At 38.0% G+C, this 21321-nt stretch overlaps 1 protein-coding gene across 2 annotated transcripts in view; it reads right to left on the bottom strand.

Annotated features, from left to right (window-relative positions):
* kcnd2 (potassium voltage-gated channel, Shal-related subfamily, member 2) overlaps positions 1 to 21321 on the bottom strand; it is a 154877-nt gene that overhangs the window by 63061 nt on the left and 70495 nt on the right. The gene's annotated exons all lie outside the window — the stretch shown is intronic.

The raw sequence follows: 21321 nt of genomic DNA, 5'->3' as shown, positions 1-21321 counted from the left end.
GTGTGTGTGTGTGTGTGTGAGAGAGAGACAGATAGAGAGAGAAGATCTCGTCATGCGGTCATCATCTCCTGTTATAATAACTGTTTTCACTAGAGACATTTTTAATCATACATTATCAGCATCTCTCTGTTTAACAGTGATGTTAAGAGATGCTATGTGATATATAATACACGCACAGACGCACACACACACGTACACACACGTACACACACGTACACACACTCACAGCTTACACTACACTCTTTCTGCCTCATCTGTAGCTGAGATATAATTGCCAGGCTGCCAAGTTTGTGCCACCCTGGAAGGTAATAGGATGTTTTTCGCTAACACCAATGACGCACACACACACACACATACACACACACATTCTTTCTCTCTCAGGGAGTTTGGCAGCTGTGCCCCGTGGCAGGGATTTTGTTTGAGCTAGGTTCATATCTATCCCGCTGGAACCTGCCATGTTGTGTCCTGGCCCGCTGTAATATTAAAGCCTAATTGAGTACATGCTTCCCTCTGTTTCCCATGGCTTAGAAATACAGATACAGCTCCAAACAGCCTGCAGGAATAACACACATACATACACCCACCCACCCAACCACACACACACACACACACAGACAAATTCGTCTTACCATCATTGTGGGAATTATTTATGCAATTAAATTAATACTATGCCTAGACCTAAATCTAGCCTTAATCTCAGTAACCAAAAGGAAACCATTTGACTCTTTTAGGTTTTTCTTCCTGGAGTCTTTGTAAAAAAGCAGTTTTCCTCAGTTATGCCTATCCTTGTGGGGACATTATGTCCCCACCAAGATATAAAAACATCCCTACACATCTCATATGCACAAGAAATATACTTATTTTTCAAAATATATGTGAATAGAATTAAATGTTTTTACGCATATCCATATTTTTTTTTGCTTGACCGCTGAGTGCACTGGACTACAAGATGCGTCTTTGTTCACTGACTGACTGATCCCTTCAGTTCGCACACTAAATGGTATACGTATATAAAAAAATAAAATATATACAATATAAACCAGAAAAATAATACCAATAAACCAAGTAGCAACCATGTTATTTTTTACCTACTCATACTTCAACAAATCTCACCTCTCAAGAGTTCCTGTCTTTCCCTCATGAAAAACATTCCAGACATTTTCAAGACTTTCTCCAGAATGAATCATTTGGTCCTCAGTTGTGTCATTAAAATGAACAGAGAAAATGAAGGAATGTCTAAACTCAACAGATTCACATCCAAGACACAATACAAGTAAGTGTCTTGAGTCTTACTCTGATAACATAATATCCATAACTTTCTCAAAATTCTTTCTGAATTCCCACTTTTTTTTTGAATGGAAATGAATGTCTTCAAGTTCTATACTTTCCAGCTATGCGCAAGAACCGTGCTCTTTCATTACAGTTATTCACACCTAATGCACGAGGATTTGCTAGTACTCGCAAGCAGTCCACTGATTAGACACTTGAGAAGCCAGCGTGTGGAAAATGGACACAAATATCCAACAAAAAAAGTGTGTCAGAATATGGGTGGGACAAACGTAGCATGCTTCTAATGCTTCTAATGCAGATTTTCCAACAATGCTATACAGAAAAGTCTTAGCCGGCATAAAGAAAAAACTAATTTACTGCAAACAATGTAGCAGAAATCAGTGAACAAGATTTAGCTTATATTTATTTTCAAATAAGAAGCAACTCCTCCATTTTGTTCTACCGACCAAAGAGCCCACAGTCTCACTCACTTAGTTTCTATTGGCTGATACTTCCAAGGCTGGTGAATTCATAGATCAAAAACCGCTAACAGAAGCAAACGCCTCTTTCATGTTCACGTCATCTCCCCTTCACTGAACTGGCTTTTCCGCTGGGGGAATTTTATTCATATTCAGTCTGACTGCTCCTTTATCTGTAAAAATCTGAAAGTGAAGTTATAGCAAAGGGTTGAAAAACTATAAATATTGGCCCGTCTACTAATATTCCACTGTTTTGCATGTTTTGCATCTTGAATGTCTGATGTCAGATAAACAAGGTCCGACAAAATAGGCTTGACCAGTCCTTCTGACGTACACAGTTGTTTTTTTTTCATTTAAAATTGGAAATTAACAGAACATTTTATAATTTTGAAATATTCAAAATAAAGAAAGTAAATGTTCAACATCTTAAATATTTAATATTCAAGATTCTGAACTATTTCTAGGTCCCTATTTAAATGTAAGCAAACGTGTGATATGTTAACTGCTTTGTACAAAAGATTTTCCTCATGCCTAATCGCTTCTATTAAAGCATGTGTTCAGACAAAACTCTGATGGATTTGATCTAAAATGGATCATAAGGTTTTAGACAAACTTGTGGAGTCCTTACCAGCTCGAGTGCAGACTGTCATTAAAGCAAAAAGTGGACGTACCAAATACTCAGGAACTTTATGTAAACATTTCAGAGATTCTACTTTTCACTCAAGTTGTTTGTCAAAAATACAATTTGTAATGAAAATCGTTGTATTACATTATAAAAGAATGCAAAATAGAAGCATTTTCACTAGTGCTGTCAGACTTTTGGACCCCATTGTATGTAAATGTTTAATAAATGTACTCTTTAGCCCTAACTTGACCGTATTTGTTTTAAAAAAATGGTGTCTGTAATAATTTTCACGATAAAACTTGTGCCCGGATGTTTGCTTCTCACATGGTAATATGGTGTGATTATTGGATTATTGATTTATAATATATAACAATAACCATGAAATTTTGGCGCTTGCAAACAGAATAAGGCTTTACACCAGCTGGAGCTGCCTTGGTTCATATCAACCGTAAGGTAAACAGTAAAGACAGTACATAGTACATAAAGTGATAGCAACTACACGGTTTAGAGGCTCTTCAAGAGAGTAGCCATCATTTAATGAAATGACTAAATACAGTGAGTAGCAGTGGGAAAATAATCCAGTGTAAAATCTGAGATTTGTATCTGTGGGACTAAATTGATCAGACTGTTGTTGAGTTTGTTGAAAAAATGGAAAGGTCTTAGAGACGGAAGGATAAAAACACAGACAGTTACTCCACCTTCTTGAAACTTATTCCATCCAAACAAGCTATATAAAGCGATCTAAAAAGCGATCTTTACAATTTATACATTGTATAAACTCAATTGCCAGTTTAGTAGGTACACCCACCTTGTAGATAAGCCTGTATCACCTATACACCACCTATATCACAGGCCATGTATGTAGCTACAAGGTTGGTGTATCTAATAAAGTGGCCACTGAGTGCATTGTATATTGTGCTTGTATTTTTCATATGAGGAGGTATGTGTGCGCATATATTTTCTTCGTTCACTTTACTCTATGCGCCCAATGCAGCTGAAAGCTGAGTCTGAGTCTCTTTTCTGGATATTTGAAGACATCTGAAGCAGCTTGCAGCACCATGTTTACAGGAAGCTGTCCGTGTGTGTGTGTGTGTGCTTCTGTCCATGAAAGTGAATATCAAATACTGTGACTTTCTTATACTACACATCTGTGCAGTCTGAGTGTGTGTGTGTGTGTGTGTGTGTTCAAAAAAGACTCTAGTGTTTGTTCGGCACACACTGCACATCTCTGGGGGAAGAGATCTGAGGGAGAACGAGAGAAAGAGGAGGGGCGATAAGAGAATGTGTGAGGGTTTCAGGGTGGCAACATCTAACTGCATCACAAAGTTGTCAAATCCATTCTGTATTTAAAGCGTTGCTGCTTCTCTGTGCTTTAAGTGACGGGGATGTTTATTTATCTAGAGACCCCAGTTTGCCAATGGACGTAGCTTATTTCCATCTGTCATCTAACTAGATGGAATTAGTTGGATTAGATGGATTACTTCTGCTCCGGCACACTTACACTACTGCATTTTATAATGTGTTAGCAAGTACCGTAATGAATGTTTGCTAATGGTTTCTGAACATTAGCTGGAAAAGTAACTAGCAATGAAATCTTGTTTTAGTGACTATTATAAACATAGTAGCTTAGCTGAGAGATCCCTAATGTTTATTAGCACTTGACAGTAGATGCTAGCTACTGACTTTAGCATACGTATGAAGCGTGGAAATGAACATTGAACAAATGAACATTTACCTAGGCTAGCTAGTAGAATTGCAGTTATATGAAAGCTAGAAAATGTAATCCTTTATGTTTATATTGTAGTTAGCTAATAAATTTTATAATGTGTTAGCAAGTTAGGGATCATTATGAACAGTTGCTAATAGTTTCTGTGTATTAGCTAGATAAGCAACTAGCTAACAAGTACTTCATCGGATACTGTAGTTTTGTAACTAGCTAGATTTTTCTATCAGAAACACACAGAATTAACTTGCAAATTAGCTTATTAACTATCTTTGTAGTTGATAGTTTTTCAAGTCACTTGCTTTTTAACTTGATCATACAGTGCCTCATCAACAAAGCAGAAGCAAAGACTGTACATTTTTATGTTCTTTATTAACACAAGCTTTTAAAAATGGCTCACTGATGGCAGAACCCATTGAACCAAACTGCTACTTACAGTAAAACAGTTTAATATTTATGTTTCAGAACAGTTGTCCTATAAAGGGTTGAATGTACAGTCATAACTCAATGGCTGCTAGGAAAATTCAAACAATATAATATAAACCTAACTCACACAGAGTGTACCCATGTTCTGCTACAGTATATATGATTGTGACGGCTGACTATTTGGATATAAGGATCAGAATGGTCACCAGAATGAGTTTCACCATGTCACCATGTTATTGGTAATGTTAATAGTGATTCACTTATCTGAGCTTTCCAAAGGTATTAGCATTTCAGTCAGTTTGCATCTTGTCACTTGGAGAAGTACAATGACTACTGGGGCATTTAGTTTTGCCTTGTTGTCATAAATTTGTAGTAAAAATTAGGGATGAATCGATCCCATTTTTACGAGTACATAGTGTTTTGTATCTGTCAATACCAGTACTGATATTGATACAGAAATGAGTAACATCATTTAATCAGGGACATTATGTTTACCCGGTTTACATAGTGACACAATTACATGTTCATGCACTTGGGCTACTTCTATATAGTATTAGCTAGTTGATTTTAAATGATGCACATTCACTAGCTACACTACGTAGCTTGGATGGAGTAGGGTTGAAATGCAGAACATTTTGTTTCACTTTTGGAAAAGTGCTTCTGTACAAGCAAAGTATGCTTTTGTTTCCATTCCTTCGTTGTCAAGGACCTATAGTGGCTGCTTGTCAAGAACAACATACTTGGTAAGAGCTATTATTTTCACTCACCTAGTGTTGTCTGTAAATATTTTTTCTTGTCTAGCCAGCATTTGCTGCAGTGTTGGTTGCTGCAGTGTGCTGCTAGAAATGAACTCCTTGTGCTGAGTTTTATGTTTCAGATGGTTTATCAGCTTACATGTACTGTAGTAAGATGTTGTAGTAGCTCCTCTTGATATTTTCATTGAGCACAGTTTGCAGTTTGCTTTGATTGCCATGATTATTCTGGGAATACATCCAGATCACTGTCAATTCGTGTCATCTCTTCATTAAAGCGACAATGTACACTAGACTTACGTTGCATAGTAACATGTGGTGTCGGATGTTGGTATCTGCGAAATTTGTATCGAGCACAATGGTTTGTTCTGCTGCTTGGTGAATTTTGTTGGTAAATGTATCAGTTTTCATTCAACAGGAATCTTTTAGGGCTATTTCGCCTCCTGTAGTTGACAACCAATCAGAGTGTCTTATATAAAACTGTGAAAATCACAGAAGTATATTTATCAGCTCTGTTTAATACATCCCACTGCAGTGTCTTCTCACTGTCTGGTTGGTTCTGTGATGATATAATCTGTCATACCTACTTCAAAGCCCTAATACAAGGAACAAGGGGTCAAACAAACATACAGTCCACACTACACACATCAACTAGACACACAGAGCACTGTACTGGCTGTAAATTATTCTGCCCATGCTGCTCAACCATAATAATTACCAGCCGGTTATAAGAACATTAATAAGGTATAATCCAATTAGAGCAAACCGCATTTACCGCCCACGGATGCCAAGCATTCACAAGTACACACACACACATAAATGCACACACTTCACAGAATGATTGTTGAAAGGGTCTGGAACAGACATAGCGACATATAAGTAAATGTGAACACACCCACACACGTGCACACACACACACACACAAAAAACATGTACATCAACTCTGCATGAGCTGCCACGTTGCTTGTCTCCCAGAGCAGTATAGGAGAAACCTCACATGGAGTCTGATTCTGTCAGACAAACACAAACATACACACACACACACGGCCCTCCAGCTTCAATTCAAACCTGTCCACATGTCATTCGCATGATGGATATGTATGGGTTTATGTGTGACGTCTCGGGACAAATAGCTGCCAATCATAATCATACTGAGGTGTCAGTTTCCTCCTTGTGGCTCTGATTTATATATATATATATATATATATATATATATATATATATATATATATATATATATATATACATGTATGTATTCATTGTGTGTATGTGTGTGTGTGTGTGTGTGTGTGTGTGTGTGTGTGTGTCTGTCTGTCTGTCTGTCTGGAGATGGAGTGGGTGTCTTCTGGGTTCCATCACCATGATCTGCAATGGGCAATGGATGTTGACAGTTGCATCATATGGTTCTAAATTAGTCTGCAGACCACACACACACAGACACACACATACACACAGCTATTTTATTATCCCTCTAATCTCAAATTGCTTTAGAATATACTCCTACATATAGGAAAATACCAATAAAGCAATAAAGCACCACTGCCTCAAATCCCTGTGTCATCTCAAATCATCAATCCATATCCTGCATATTTCCGTTATGGAAATTCCAGCACTTTATGCTAAATTGTACATGTTATTGCCCTATTTTTCACAATTACACCCCCCTTCATGCACAGAAATTCTCATCTGTACTTGATAAGGGCAGATCTGCTTTCTCACGAGGCTCCAAGACGTTAGACAGAGCAGAAAGAATGTCAACACTTTTGATGGACTGTTTTTTATCGGTGACATTTTCTCAAAACTAATCTGCTTTACCCTCCTCAGAGGACTCATCAGAGTATGACCAGAGAGAGAGAAAATTCACATAAGATAGATTGGGTTTTGTTCTTTTCACTTTTTCCTTTTCACTCTAGCTCTCTGTCTCAGATAAATGCCAGGCACTCAAAAAAAATTTGACTAGGTAAAAATATCTTCTGGGATGCGTCCAATCTCATAGATCGAGTACTGCAAATGAGCAAATGAATTGTAGTTGTGATCTATACCTGTCCCAAATATAAATCTCATGAGTTACTTTGGAATCAATTTAAAGGGTTTGTACTGGAGAAATAGCTATAGGCAAGATAAGGTGAGTCTTAATGTTTTTACTGTAGCCAATATATTTCAGAATATGTTTGCAAGCTAGCTAGCATCATGAACAGTTGGCAATGGTTTCTGAAGATTAGCTGGATAGCTAATAAATACTACACCAGAAGCTGTAGTTTGCTAACTAACCAAACATTAGCTGACAAGTGTTTGAATCAGAATCATAACTAGCTGGTAAAAGTGTTGATTTATGTTTCAGAACACTTGTCCCATAAACTGTTGAATGAACAACTATAATTCAGTCACAATTTCAAATTAAGAACTATAAACATAACCCACACTGGGTGTACCCATGCAGTAAGGACATCAGAATGACCATGATATCATTAATGAGCTAATGTCACCATGTTATTGCTAATGTTCTAGTTGATGTGTAACTAGGATAATTGGACTCACTTATGTGAACTTCCCAAAGGTAATATCTTACTTTGAATTTTTAGCATTTTAGTCACTTGGAGAAACACAAAGACTGCTTGGCATTTAGTTTTGCCCCATTGACAATACCACACAGTACTTTTGCAGTTTTCGGGTTTTGTATGTTCTCCTAATAGATGGTAATTAACTGTTGACATTTACAAATTATATGTCATGTCAAGTAATTTATATTTGTGTCAGTATTTTTTTTTTCTTTTTGTACCTTGTACCCAAACCATTACAATTTGTTTTATCACCTTCTATTTTTCTCCACATCACATTCTGATAGAGATGTGGTGAAAGAGTGGTATATAGTGTGTGGGTTTGATAATGTGGTACAGGATGCAGGGAGGGTGCTGCAAACAGTATTTTACTTCCTCCTTGTGAAGCTAGGACTGGCACTGGGTGGCCTTCTGCCTGTGCTAACTTCTGATCCTAGCTTTATATTTCTGTTGATTCTGGAGTCATTGTCTGAAACCACATACTTTATCTTAAGTGCTATATATCACAAACATACATAAGAATATGCTTAGTACTGAATACGTGACATAAAGACACTTTCTGCTGCAGCCTACCCATCACTGGTACATTGTTATAGCTGGACCATAAGCTTAAGACATTGTCTTGACCAACCTCCCCACTACTAGTACTGTATGATAGTGGTGATACTACCTTATATGCCACAAATGCAAGGTCCTTGTTACTGGTACTAGCTGTGGTACCCATGCTCTTGCCCCTGTAATTCACTGGACAAGATATTCTTGGTTTCTTTGTAACCATTTGTAAGTGCTGTCTACCTTCCAGTAGCAATGATCTTTGACATCCATATTCTCAACCAATGATTCCTTATCAATTCCTTCAGACGATCCGTTAATAGGTATATTGTTACATCTGGGCCATAAGCCTAAGGCACTGTCTTGACCAGTTTCATATTACACCATTACAGGTTCCTGGAGTTAGGATCCAGCTGTGGTACCCATGCTCTTTCCCCTTTGACTCACTAGACCTAATATACGTGGTGGCTTTGTAACCATTTGTAAGTGCTGTGTACATTAAAGCTGCAATGAACTTCAACTTCTATAACTTCAATCAATGCTTCTACCCCAAATCCTTCTGACTATCCATTTTTGGGTAGGTTGTTATACTTGGGCCATATGCTTGAGGCAATGTCTTCAGAAGCATACTGGTATACTGGTGATACTGTCTTGAAGATTCTGGTTTCTCATACTGGCTGGATCAGATGTTCCATAATGCTTCCTTATCAGCTCCTTCAGGCTATCCCTTCATAGGTATGTTGTTATAATTGGGCCATAAGCTTAAGGCACTGTCTTTACCAGCCTGCTCACCACTTATATGTTGGTGATACTACCTTATATGACACAAATACAAGGTCCTTGTGCCAGGAACCAGCTGTGGGAACCATGCTCTTGCTCCTTTGGCTCACTGGACCAGATGGTCTTTGTTGCTTCATAACCATTTGTATGTTCTGTCAACCTTCTAGCTGCAATGTCTTCAACTTCCATAACCTCAACCACTGTGTCCTTTTTTATGGACCAGCATCTTATCAACTCCATCTGACTGTATCATTATAGGTAAATTGTTTTAGCTGGTCCATAATCTTAAGGCACTGTCTTTATCCTGCCCACCACTGGTTTATTGGTGATACTGCCTCATATGACACAGATACAAGGTCCAGGATTCTCTCTGGACCAGATGTCACTTAAACATCCTTCCTGGTCTTTTGTATCTGCGCTGTACTCGTTGAACTTCCACTACCCAAGTCTTGCATTGCTAATATCATGAATACATAAAATAAAATCAGTAGTCCCAGCTCACCTGAAACACTTTTGGCTTTATCTTCTGCATCTTTCTCCTGCACAATATGATTATCTCTGTTTAATCTCACTCATATAATCCTCAACACTGCTTATCTGATGCCACCCAAAAGAGAACGAGTTCTAATTTCAAGTCTTGGCCTATTTCAAGTTTTTTTCCATATGCTATCTCAGGAGGTTTGTTTCATTGCCCATGTTGCCCTCAGCTTGCTCTGTCTGTGAAGCTGCTTTACAGTAAAGTGTGTTATACAAATAGAATTGATCTCAAATAAAAAGGTCTCCCCTTGGGGGAAAAAGAAAGAAAAGAGAGAACAAAACATATAGTGTGGAAAGGAAATGAAGTAAATGACTCAAGGGCTGCAAAAAGACTTGTTACATGACAAGGGTTTTTTTTGTTCTCTCTCTCTCTCTCTCTCTCCTCATTACCTCTGACTAAGGATGCTGGCTTCTTCTCTCATTTTTTCACTCTCTCTTGGCTCTCTTTGTAAACCTACAGCTTGGTGGGCGTTTCTCTGACGTCATTCTCTCTCCCTTTTCTCCGCTCTCATTTTTGTGTTCTCCTTCTCTATTTGAAATGTGTAATTAGAAAGTTCTATACTTTTCCTTAAATAAAAAGCTGTGTTTATGCTTCTGTCTTTGCTAAGACTTGAAACAGAAGAGAAATTGTCCTACTTTGCAATGCTTTTCAAGGTGAGAGTGGCAAGGAAAAACTCCCGGAGACGACATCAGGAAGCGAAACCGTGAGAGAAACCAGACTCAGAAGGGAAGTCATCCCATTACAGAATACAGTTAGGCAAATAGTAAAGGCAAACTTGTGTTGAAAGGATGTCTTGTATACGTACAATGACCACACAGAGAAATAAATTGAGAGGAAATCGAAGGCAAAAGTGATCCCTGATATTTACAGACCAATGCAAACTGAAACACGATCGCATGATTGTAAATTTCAAAGACATCTCATTTGAAACAATAAAATCGTTTTAATCATTTCATGTTCATAGCTCTTCTTATGAAATCACTCACACTTATTAGAATTCTGGAAAATTCTGCATGAGATTGGAGAATAACAAATGCATCAGTGTTCATAATGAACCCTTATAATGTGCACAGCACTGTGTTGTGGCATAATTGCAAATGTCATAATGACTACAAGATAAACCAGGAAATTTTGGACATGATGTGGAAAAAATGGGCCTAACATTGACCAAAGGATGGTCTAGAGGGAATGATAGAACGGCCTGTGTATATAAAATATATTGTGTCGCTGTGCCTCATTATTTATATTACACTTAAAAAAACATATTTCACAATATTGGAAGCGATTATAATGTTGAGTTGTAAACCTGCAGGCGGCATGATATAAAAGCGTAATGAAATAACTACAGAGTTACGAGCAGCGATCCAGTAGTGGTTCCTTTGGGGCATGGAAAATGATCCCTAATCACAAATTTTAGCTCTTCGTATTGCAGTAATAGGGATTTTCTCTCTACAAGCTCTGGCATTTATAGGTGAAAATAACCAAGATGGAGAGAGAGAGGTGGGGAATGTTTGGTGAGAGGGTCTGCACTTGTCTTTTACAGCTCTGCGATTTATAGACAGGCTCAACAGTTTGGACACACTCCGATTCTGAGCGGCTTGGCAAAGAGAGTCAGAGAGACAGAGAGAGAGTGTGTGTGTGTGTGTCTGTGTGTGTCTGTGTGTGTGTGCCTCATTGATTCAGTGTCATTCTTGTAAAAATGAGAGCACTCCTAAGCAGAAGAGGTGTGTGAGAAGACCCAAATCAGTGAGTGTTTGGAATCTGTTTTATGTTTTCACAAAAAAATGCGTATAGAAAAAATGCCCACAAGAACCCCTACACACACATGCGCACACACACACACACAGACACACACACACACACTGAGTCTGTCCTATTTAAAAGGCAGTTATACATACAGAAGACGGTAATCCCATACTTGAGTGTAGCGGCTGTGTCTCAGTCGTGTAGCTGTTCGATGACTTCATGCTTGGGTGCCTGCTTTTAAATTCTAATTGGTGGCGAGTGAAATGCACTGCAGACTTTACTGAGACACACTACAACAGCAGTACTACTGTTTCTGTCTTCAGTCCAGTAATACACACATTCCCACAGCACCCAGTGTTCCTGGGATAGTCTTGGGATCCACTGTGAATAAAGAGGATAAAGTGCTTACTGAAGATGAATGAATGAATACAAAAAAAGAATCATAGATACGTTCTGAAACAAATAAACAAAACCCAAATGAATATTCTAATCCCTGACTCTATCCTGTGTGATCTCCCATTCTCATTGAAAATTCTCTCCTTTTTTTAAACGAATGCATGTATGTGTAGCAGAGTAATATATTCCCACAACCCGAGTAATGGATAGGATCGGAGACAGCAAAGCAATTCATTTCATTCTCAATGCACCTGGATGCAGTAGCGCTTCGAGTTGTTTTCAAGTATGCAGCTTTAAAAAAAAAAAAAAAAAAACCTTGGGAGTATCACAGTCATGACATTCTTCAGTGTTGTCGCATAACTTCTAGCTCACAATGTTTATGAGATTTATTTACTCACAATCCCTGCATGTGAGTTTACTAAATTTAGCTATATTCATTTATCCATTTACAAAACGACACTGTGGGGAAATAAAAAATGTATTGTCTGTCATTCATCATACTACATTAAAAATAATACCAAATCATATATTTTGATTGTAAAAGCATAAGCTCACACTTACTGAATAAAATCGTTGCTTCATAAATTTTTCACTTGTATGTTTTAGATGCTAAAAGACATTGTTCACAATTACATTTTCCCACTGGGTTTTCTTAATCAGGATCAGACCATGATTTTTAGCTGTAGTGTAGTGTGTTTTTGTTTTTAATACAATTCTTGAACACCAGTGTGTTATAAAGTTTATTTAAAAGTAGGTATGATTATTTTTATTAAATAAATAACAATACAATACATTTTTTATCCATTAATAGTTACATTTAATGTTGTGGAACAAGTTAGGTCCTGTTATCACTTCTGTTTTAGCAGTCACGTTATAAACAGATGCCATCTTACCTCTCGGTATTTCTCTCTCTGATTTAAGAATCAATTTATTACTAGCCTTAGATTAGGTGACACATCCGCTGTTCAAGTCCCTATGAACTAACTGTTACTATAGGAATATATTATAAAATATTAGAACAAGCACGTTAATATAAACGTTTGATTTGCCTTGCAGCCGGAACCATTGTCAGTGCTGCTGTTTTTTAAAATTAATCAACAGCTTCTGACCAATCAGAATCAAGAATTCAACAGCACTGTGGTATAATACAATTCTAACATATGTACTTTCATGTCCTTTGCACTGCTTGTGGATCCTACCTAAGAAACATAGGGGGTACAAACTTTTGCATTGAACTGTAACATGGTTACACGTATGAATTGTATAGCAGCCTAAAATTCTAAAATTCGGGTACTACCATTTAGCATCAGAACTTGATCAATTTGAAAAGAAGTGGATCAAGACACGACCACAAGTGGTAACAGTGATATCAGCTTTTTTTCTCTTGCTAGTGTGAACACAGGCTTCCAAATGAGACAACTTTCATGTTATAATACAGCCACTTATCAAATATCTCCAGGGAGCTAGCTTTCTGCTTTTCTAAGCATGATGAAAGGAAAAGCTATTTCTCCACCAGCTCTATTCTTTTTTTTCCATTTATGCTTTCAGTATCCCATTGAAAATGTGATTCCCTTGGTGCTGAACCATTCCACGTCACACCCTCGCATCTCTCTTTTATCCCTTTCTCTTTTTTTAAAGCATCATGATTTTTGATTCAGTTACTCAGAAACGAGCATCTTCATCCCCTCATGTCTATGTATTTTCTCCTTCAAAGACGACTTCTGACCTCATGCTCTTTCATTCTGACTGAAATGGGGCTCCTGGCTCGGGAATTTGCACTCATCAAGGTTTAATGAATGGTTACGAGGAGCTGAAGTTTCTAAAAATCCCTTCTGGCCATGGATGCATTCTCATTCGCCGGTCGGGTTGCATACTAATGCACACCAGCCTTTCTTCGTGTGTGAGTGTGTGAATGTAAGTGTGTGTTGGAGGAGAAAGAAACTCCTTTCCTGGGGGCTTTCGGTAAGTTCGCTAATTAAACACAAAGGACAGGGATGGAATGGACCAGACCTCTCTGAACACATCAGAGAAATCTATCGGTACACATGAGATCTTGTTGCGTTTTGTTTTCCACCTTGCACCATTAATCTAAGCGATTCCGCAATGAGTTTGAGTGATGTTCATTTTATCATCTTCTAATTAAACGGCTGGATCAGAACAGAGACAAATTGATGCTTAGATCGTTTTGAATCCTGCAGCACTAAGAATCAACACGCCATCCAGACTGATAAAAACCCTGCCATGTTTTTTTCTTCCCTTGCTCAATCCCTCCTTCCATCATCATGGAAATGTTTTAAGCAAGAGATTTTCACAAATCAGCTTGCTGCAATCAAGTGAAAAGAAAGTAAATTTAGACTAACAGCTCTTTCAGGGCTCTAAATTGCTCGTATCTGAAGGAAAGGAAAGTGGAATTGCAGTTTGAATCTCGAGCTGAATGTTTTCTTTACTACGGGTAAACATTTCAGGCGAGAATTGCATTAAAGGCGGCTTTATTTACTAATACTGAACATAAGCTTTTTTATGCTATTTGTGTTCTCAGTACTCTGGGAGGCAGAAAAAACCGTAATGTAGAGTTTAAATTGCTTATTCCCTTCAATGTGTAAGCTCACACATACACCCACGTGAACACGCAAACAAATAAACAAACATGTACACATACACACTGAAGCAAGCTTGCATTTGTGTGTGTGCATGCTACATTTCTACATTAAAAATAATATTCTTCTGGGCTTTTAAAATGTATATAATTGACTACCATATTTACATGCATGCTTACATAAGCCTAAATAATGTACTGCATTTCCAACTCAACAGAATATTAGCCTATAGAGAAACACATCCACACATGCTTGAACGCACTCATGCTGATTTTACACCACCAATTTACACCAAAAGTGTGAGTGCGTAGGAGGCAATGTTAATTTAGAGATACTGAATTATTTATGAGTTGGTGAGAGATCATGCAATATTTGGCAAGGAAGTATATAAAGATGTAAGTTCTCATCAAATAATGTTCCACTTATCATTGATCTTGTATTTCATTAAAAAAAGGTTGAGTGACCCAGGCTATACAAATGCCCTCATTGCTGTATCTATATAGGATCAACAGGGTTCTCCATGAACGAACTGCTTCAGGACAGGAAGGCGGACACGCCGAAGTTCCATTACCACTAAACTGCCTCAATCTGTGTTATCCAGTCCAGGTGGCAGAATCTGCTGCTCCGGGAATTCGGATATCTGCAGGCAAAAGCTAAGCTTAAAAAAAAAGAAAAAAGAGACGAATCTGACTTTGGTGTGGTTTCACATTTCACATTACTATAAATGTTTTACTTGTGAAGATGTATGTAAATGTCTTTGTGTCAAGGAATGGACAAACAGGGTTTGAGTACGTGCAAAACTCCAAAATCTCTTCCATGCAGCATTAAATCAGCAGCATTATGTATACTGAGTTGGGAAACATTATAAAGCAAATTATTGTGGTGTAAGTAGAATAAAGCACATCAGAATGTGCTGTTATAGGAAAATAATAACAGTAACCCTGCTTCACAACTGCTCGCATCATACCATCCCATTCTTTTTTATTTTAAAGAATGACATGTCATTAAAAAAAAAACAATTTATTGTTGCATTCAATGTTGTGGAACATCCACAAAACAACTTAGTTCCTGTTATCACTTATGTTATAGCAGATATAAACAGAGGCTGGTGAGGAAACGGTTATTTCTTTCTCTCTCTTGAAGTTAATAAGACAAAAACACACAGCTACATCCTCTGTCCTGAAGACTTTCTTGTAGCAGAAAGCCCATTGACTGGTCAAACGTGCTGACACTGGAGACTCCTTCCATAAATGTTAAATATGTCTCCTTACAGAAAACTTCACCATATCAATGATTCGATGTTTTTCTTTGATAATAACAACACATCTTTAATCTGTTTTTTGTTAGTCTTAGATTCCGTGGAACATCCACCATACGAGTCCATCTGAATGATTTGTTACTACAGAAACAATAATGTGTTAGAACAAGCACATTAATATATGTATACCTGTGATTTGCTTTACAGCTGGCACTACTGTCAGAGTCTGCATGAGATAACTCCAACATGGCTTCACATATGCAAATGTGCAGCAATTGACACAACTTTTACATAGTTAGCATTTGTACCACCCTTGTTCATTTGAATTCATATGTAGAGACTGGGTCCAAGTCTAATTGTAATCCAAGCCCATAGCTGGGGTCAAAACTCAAGCAGGCAAAGTTCAACAAGGATTATCAATAATAAGAAATGAGGGAAACAGTGCCGAGACTTTGTAATGAACAATGAAACACAGAGGATATACACCGATCAGCCATAATATTAAAACCATTGAGAGGTGAAGTGAATAACATTGATTATCTCGTTACAGTGGCACCTGTCAGGGGGGTGGGATATATTAGGCAGCAAGTGAACAGTCAGTTCTCAAAGTTGATGTGTTGGAAGCAGGAAAAATGGGCAAGTGTAAGGGTCTGAGCAACTTTGACAAGGCCAAATTGTGATGGCTAGACGACTGGGACAGAGCATCTCCAAAACAGCAGGTCTTGTGGGGTGTTACCGTTATGCAATGATTAGCACTACAGAAGAGCTACTGTAGCACAAACTGCTGAAAACGTTAATGCTGGCTATGATACAACGGTGTCAGAATACACAGTGCATCACACCTTACTGCGTATGGGGCTGTGTAGCCACAGACCAGTCAGAGTGCCCATGCTGACCCCTGTCCACCGCCGAAAGCGCATACAATGGGCATGTGACAAGGTCAGAACTGGACCTTGGAGCAATGGAAGAAGGTGGCCTGGTCTGATGAATCACAGTGACGCTTACCTGGGTAAGAGATGGCACCAGGATGCACTATGGTAAGAACGCAAGCTGGCGGAGGCAGTGTGATGCTCTGGGCAATGTTCTGCTGGGAAACCTTGGGTCCTGGCATTCATGTCGATGTTACTTTGACATGTAATACCTACTTATAAATTGTGCAGACCAGACACACCCCTTCATGGCAATGGTATTCCCTAATGGCAGTGGCCTCTTTCAGCAGGATAATGCGCCCTGCCACACTGCAAAAATTGTTCAGGAATGGTTCGAGGAACATGACAAAAAGTTCAAGGTGTTGACTTGGCCTCCAAATTCCCCAGATCTCAATCTGATCTGAGCATCTGTGGGATGTGTTGGACAGACAAGTCCGATCCATGGAGGGCCCACCTTGCAACTTACAGGAATTAAAGAATCTGCTGCTAAAGTCTTGGTCCCAGATACCACAGCACACCTTCAGAGGTCTTGTGGAGTCCATGCCTTGACAGGTCAGAGCTGTTCTGGCGGCACAGTGGGACCTACACAATATTAGGCAAGGTGGATTTAATGTTATGGCTGATCAGTGTAAACAGGCAAACTAATATTTATGGAGTAACACAGAACAGGTGAACACAATAGGCAAACAAACTAATGACAGGAGTAGAGACAGGACTAGAACAGAAAACAAAACAACAAAACAACAAGCACATAGCACAAAAGGGAAACTGAAAAAATATGTACAAATTTCTTATGAGATTAGTTTAGCCAACTTTCAGATGATTAAGGTCAGGAGGAGGATAAAACTTGTAGTAGAACTTGATTTTATGACTTTATGAAATGTAACACTGTGAAATGTTCAACTAAATTTAGTAGAGTTAAAAAAAAAAAAAACTAATATCCTGGGGAAAAAATGCACAAATTTGGGCATTATGGGTGCATTTAATTTGCAAATTTTTTTTTACAAATTATTACAAGCATGAAACCATGCTCAAAACCCAATCACACTGAATATGGGCCAAGAAAAAAGAAATAAAAGAAAACAGAGTATCATGCTGAGCTAAGCAGACTGCCTGCCTAAGCCCTGATGCTGTTTGTAACCCCTGCAAACCTGCTGAAACGTTTCAAGATATTTCATCTGAAATTGACACTTCACATTTGCTTAATGTGAGAGGGGACCATTAATCATCCTCATCATCTTCATATTCATTATCAGCAGCAGCAGCCTCATCAGCTTTATCATCTTCATCCTTACCATCATTATTAAACATCACTTACTGCTGGCTTGATCTCACACGGAGCTTTCGACTGTGTGACGGCTAAAAGACTATTTCTCCTACCACTGAAGTTGATTTATTGCACTGAAGGAGATGAATTTGAACTTAGGAGTAAAGCTGGAGGAGCACACACGCAGGGTTGAGACCTAAGTTCTTAGTGCTTCATATTAATGGAAACTGAATGGGAGTGAATGAAGCAGGGTGAATTATAGGTCTTAATTACAGCACTCATTATTAACACTTGGCTGGCGGTTTTGTCTCTGATGGTCTTTATTAACTTATTTTTGACTTATTTTTTAACTTGTTTTATTTTTTACCTTGTTTTATATTTATAGCATTTTGTTATCATAGGCTTAGTGGATGTTAGATGCATTTTTATAATGAATTCATTCAGCATTTAGACACAATAAATACACATAGTGGTAGCGGTGGTGTGTGTTTCACAGTGTCAGCTACACACAAGGTTAATTTAAGCCAGTGTTTGGATGTAATTAAGGCTAACAATCAATGACTCAAATCAAAATCCCAAGATGTGTTTGCCACAACAGAGTGAAAATCAGAGCAAATGAGGGTGAAAATGTACAGGGTAAAGACTACAGTCTGTTGTATAACTATTCACCTCGCTTAGACTTTTCCGTAGTGTGTAGTGATACAATCTGTAATTAAAATGGATTTTTTGGAATTTTAAGTCACTGATCTACTCAAAACAGTATGAAATGTCAAGGTGGACAAGCCGATCGAGGTTAAGCCATTATGCTTACTTTCACTAACTGCAGCCAAAGGTTGCTCTACCAAATGTCAACTCATCGGGGTTAATTTTTGTGTAGTTAAGACTGCATCTTTTTTTTAATTTCTAAGTAAATTTGATTTTTTTTTCATGTAAAGACAATTTGGTTTAGATGAGTGACATAAAATCCCAATTTAACCCATCCAGCTTGTAACACTACACATTATGAAAAAAGCCAAGGGGGTGAATACTTATGCAAAGCATTGTCATACATATACTGTATGATTTACTCTATAGCCTGTAATCGTTGCTTAATAATCACATATCAGGAATGTAGCCCTTGTTTGTGTGAGAGAAAAACAAAGAAGCTATTTTGCAATTTTGCATCTAAAACCCTTCTGATACAGCTACTAGCTATTATGCAGCGAGCTAAGCTCTCCTCGTAGTTTCTCTTTTGTAATTATGAATCTCTTGAACGTTAGCAAAGCTGGTATTTCATACCACTTTTAGTAGTTTTAGCAGTTGGCAACCTTTCATTTGCTTTGCACCTTCTCCTTAACTGTAAGGAGAAAACAGTGGCTGCTCCTTGTGGTCAAAATTGGTATAACATGCTTTTATTTATTTATTTTTTAACCATTAATATTCTCGCACTCGTTAAAAGATGGGAGGAGGATTTTTTTTTTTTTTGCAAATAAGATGATAAAATTGATGTTTTTACCAATTTTTTTTTTGCCAAAGTTAAAGTGAAAAAAATATATTGTGTTGCATAAAACAGAAAAACTACATTTTTACATACATGTACACTTTTTATAGAGCTATTTTTTCCCACTTTAATCTTCATGTCATCTGCATATTCTACTTTTATTACTTTTTATTCTTTCTTTCTTTCTTTCTTTCCTCATAGCTGTTTACTCATTCTTTTTGTGTATTACTTATCTGATTTACTTCTTAACCTCTACTTCCCCCCGTGTTTCTCTTTCTTTCCACGTAATCTCCTTTCTTTTGACTGTATATACTGCATACAGTATATTGTCAATTCTTCCACTCTTACTTTTGTACCCCATGTGCCATAGTGAAAAATAGAAATAAAGGCACCTGTTAAAAGCAATCTGTGTTTCATAGGGTCAAGGAAGTAGATAGGTGAGAGCAGATAGCTGCCGGGTTTTGGCCTCTCTGACCAGCTGGACCAAAAAAACCTTTCATTAAAACACCATTCGAGGATAGGAGGTGAAGAGCAGACTCTCCAGCGGTTATGTAAATCCCTCATTTATATTCTAGACAGGTTAATAGCAAGTGCTCATGCTTCAGCCCAGGCCCACAATAAGCGCTGATTGCTCTTGACTGAATCTCCGCTAATGAGGACAACGCGAGAACCCCATGAGGACGGAAAAGTTTCGTAGAAACTATAAGACATAAGAAAAGTATGCAAGACGTTGACAGATTACAACCAATGCAGAGTGTAGCAAAGATATCCACACACAGTTAAGAGAAAGAGAGAGAGAGAGAGAGAGAGAGAGAGAGAGAGAGAGAGAGAGAGAGAGGGGGAAAAAACAGCATTTCATACTAAGCAGTGGTGTATTCAGGACTTAATTTCAGGAGTGAAGGAGGAAATATGCAAAATAAAATCACTGCATGATCTGTAAATTTATAAATGTGACACTAATGCAATTTGGGTGGATGCCAGACAGTAGCAGAAGCAGTGGTGGTATTCATAATTTGTCATTTAAATATTTAAGGAAGGATCTAGGCTACTGTTAACAAATCTGGCCATATTAATAAGATGAATAGGTGTAGGAAATAAAATACTTTTATGACAGTTCCACTGAAAATGATTAAAGTAATGTTAGTAATGGGGGGGTTACATCTCATCTTATAAAGCCAGATCTAGTCTTCTTTTTCTCCTCCTGCAGTAAACCTCCAGTACTCCATCATCTGTCACTTCGATATCCCTGAGCTCATAGTGTAGCTAGCTGGCTAGTAGCGTTCACACATAAACAGGTAAAAAGCAAAATCCTGATTTGTTAATTCAGTTTCTCGCCATACAGTGGCTAGCCAATAAAATGTGATGAAACAAAGTAAGGGAGACGTTCTTTTGACCAGCTGTCGTAGTCAAAACTGAATTAATCGTAACAATGACTCTGTTGCTCTTTTATGAACATCATATAGCACAATTACTGTGCAAAACAATGTTATTTGACATGTGCACTCACTGGCCACTATAATAGGAACACCAGTACACCTGCTCATTCATCCAATTACCCAGTCAGTCAATCATGTGGCAGCAGCACAATGCATACAATCATGCAGACACAGATCTTCAGTTAATGTTTACAATAAATATCAGAATGAGAAAAAAATATGATTGCAGTGACTTTGACCATGACATGGGTAACATGGGTATGAGCTGAATGTTGGAGCTGACATGAAGACTATGGTAACTTTAATAACTACTCTTTACAACCATGGTGAGCAGAAAAGCATCTCAGAATGCATAACACACCAAACCTTGAGGTGGATGGGCTACAAGTGCAGAAGACCACAACTTGTTCCACTCCAGTCAGCCAAGAACAAGAATCTGAGGCTCTCAGTCTGTCAAAACTGGGCAGTGGAAAAATCTCGCTTTTTCACACCATCCTGTGTAATTTTCTT

Source organism: Pangasianodon hypophthalmus, chromosome 18 (assembly GCF_027358585.1).
Source record: "Pangasianodon hypophthalmus isolate fPanHyp1 chromosome 18, fPanHyp1.pri, whole genome shotgun sequence".
Classification (NCBI taxonomy): domain Eukaryota; kingdom Metazoa; phylum Chordata; class Actinopteri; order Siluriformes; family Pangasiidae; genus Pangasianodon; species Pangasianodon hypophthalmus.
Note: the sequence above shows the minus strand (reverse complement) of the source record. Positions and strands in the feature narration are given on the sequence as shown.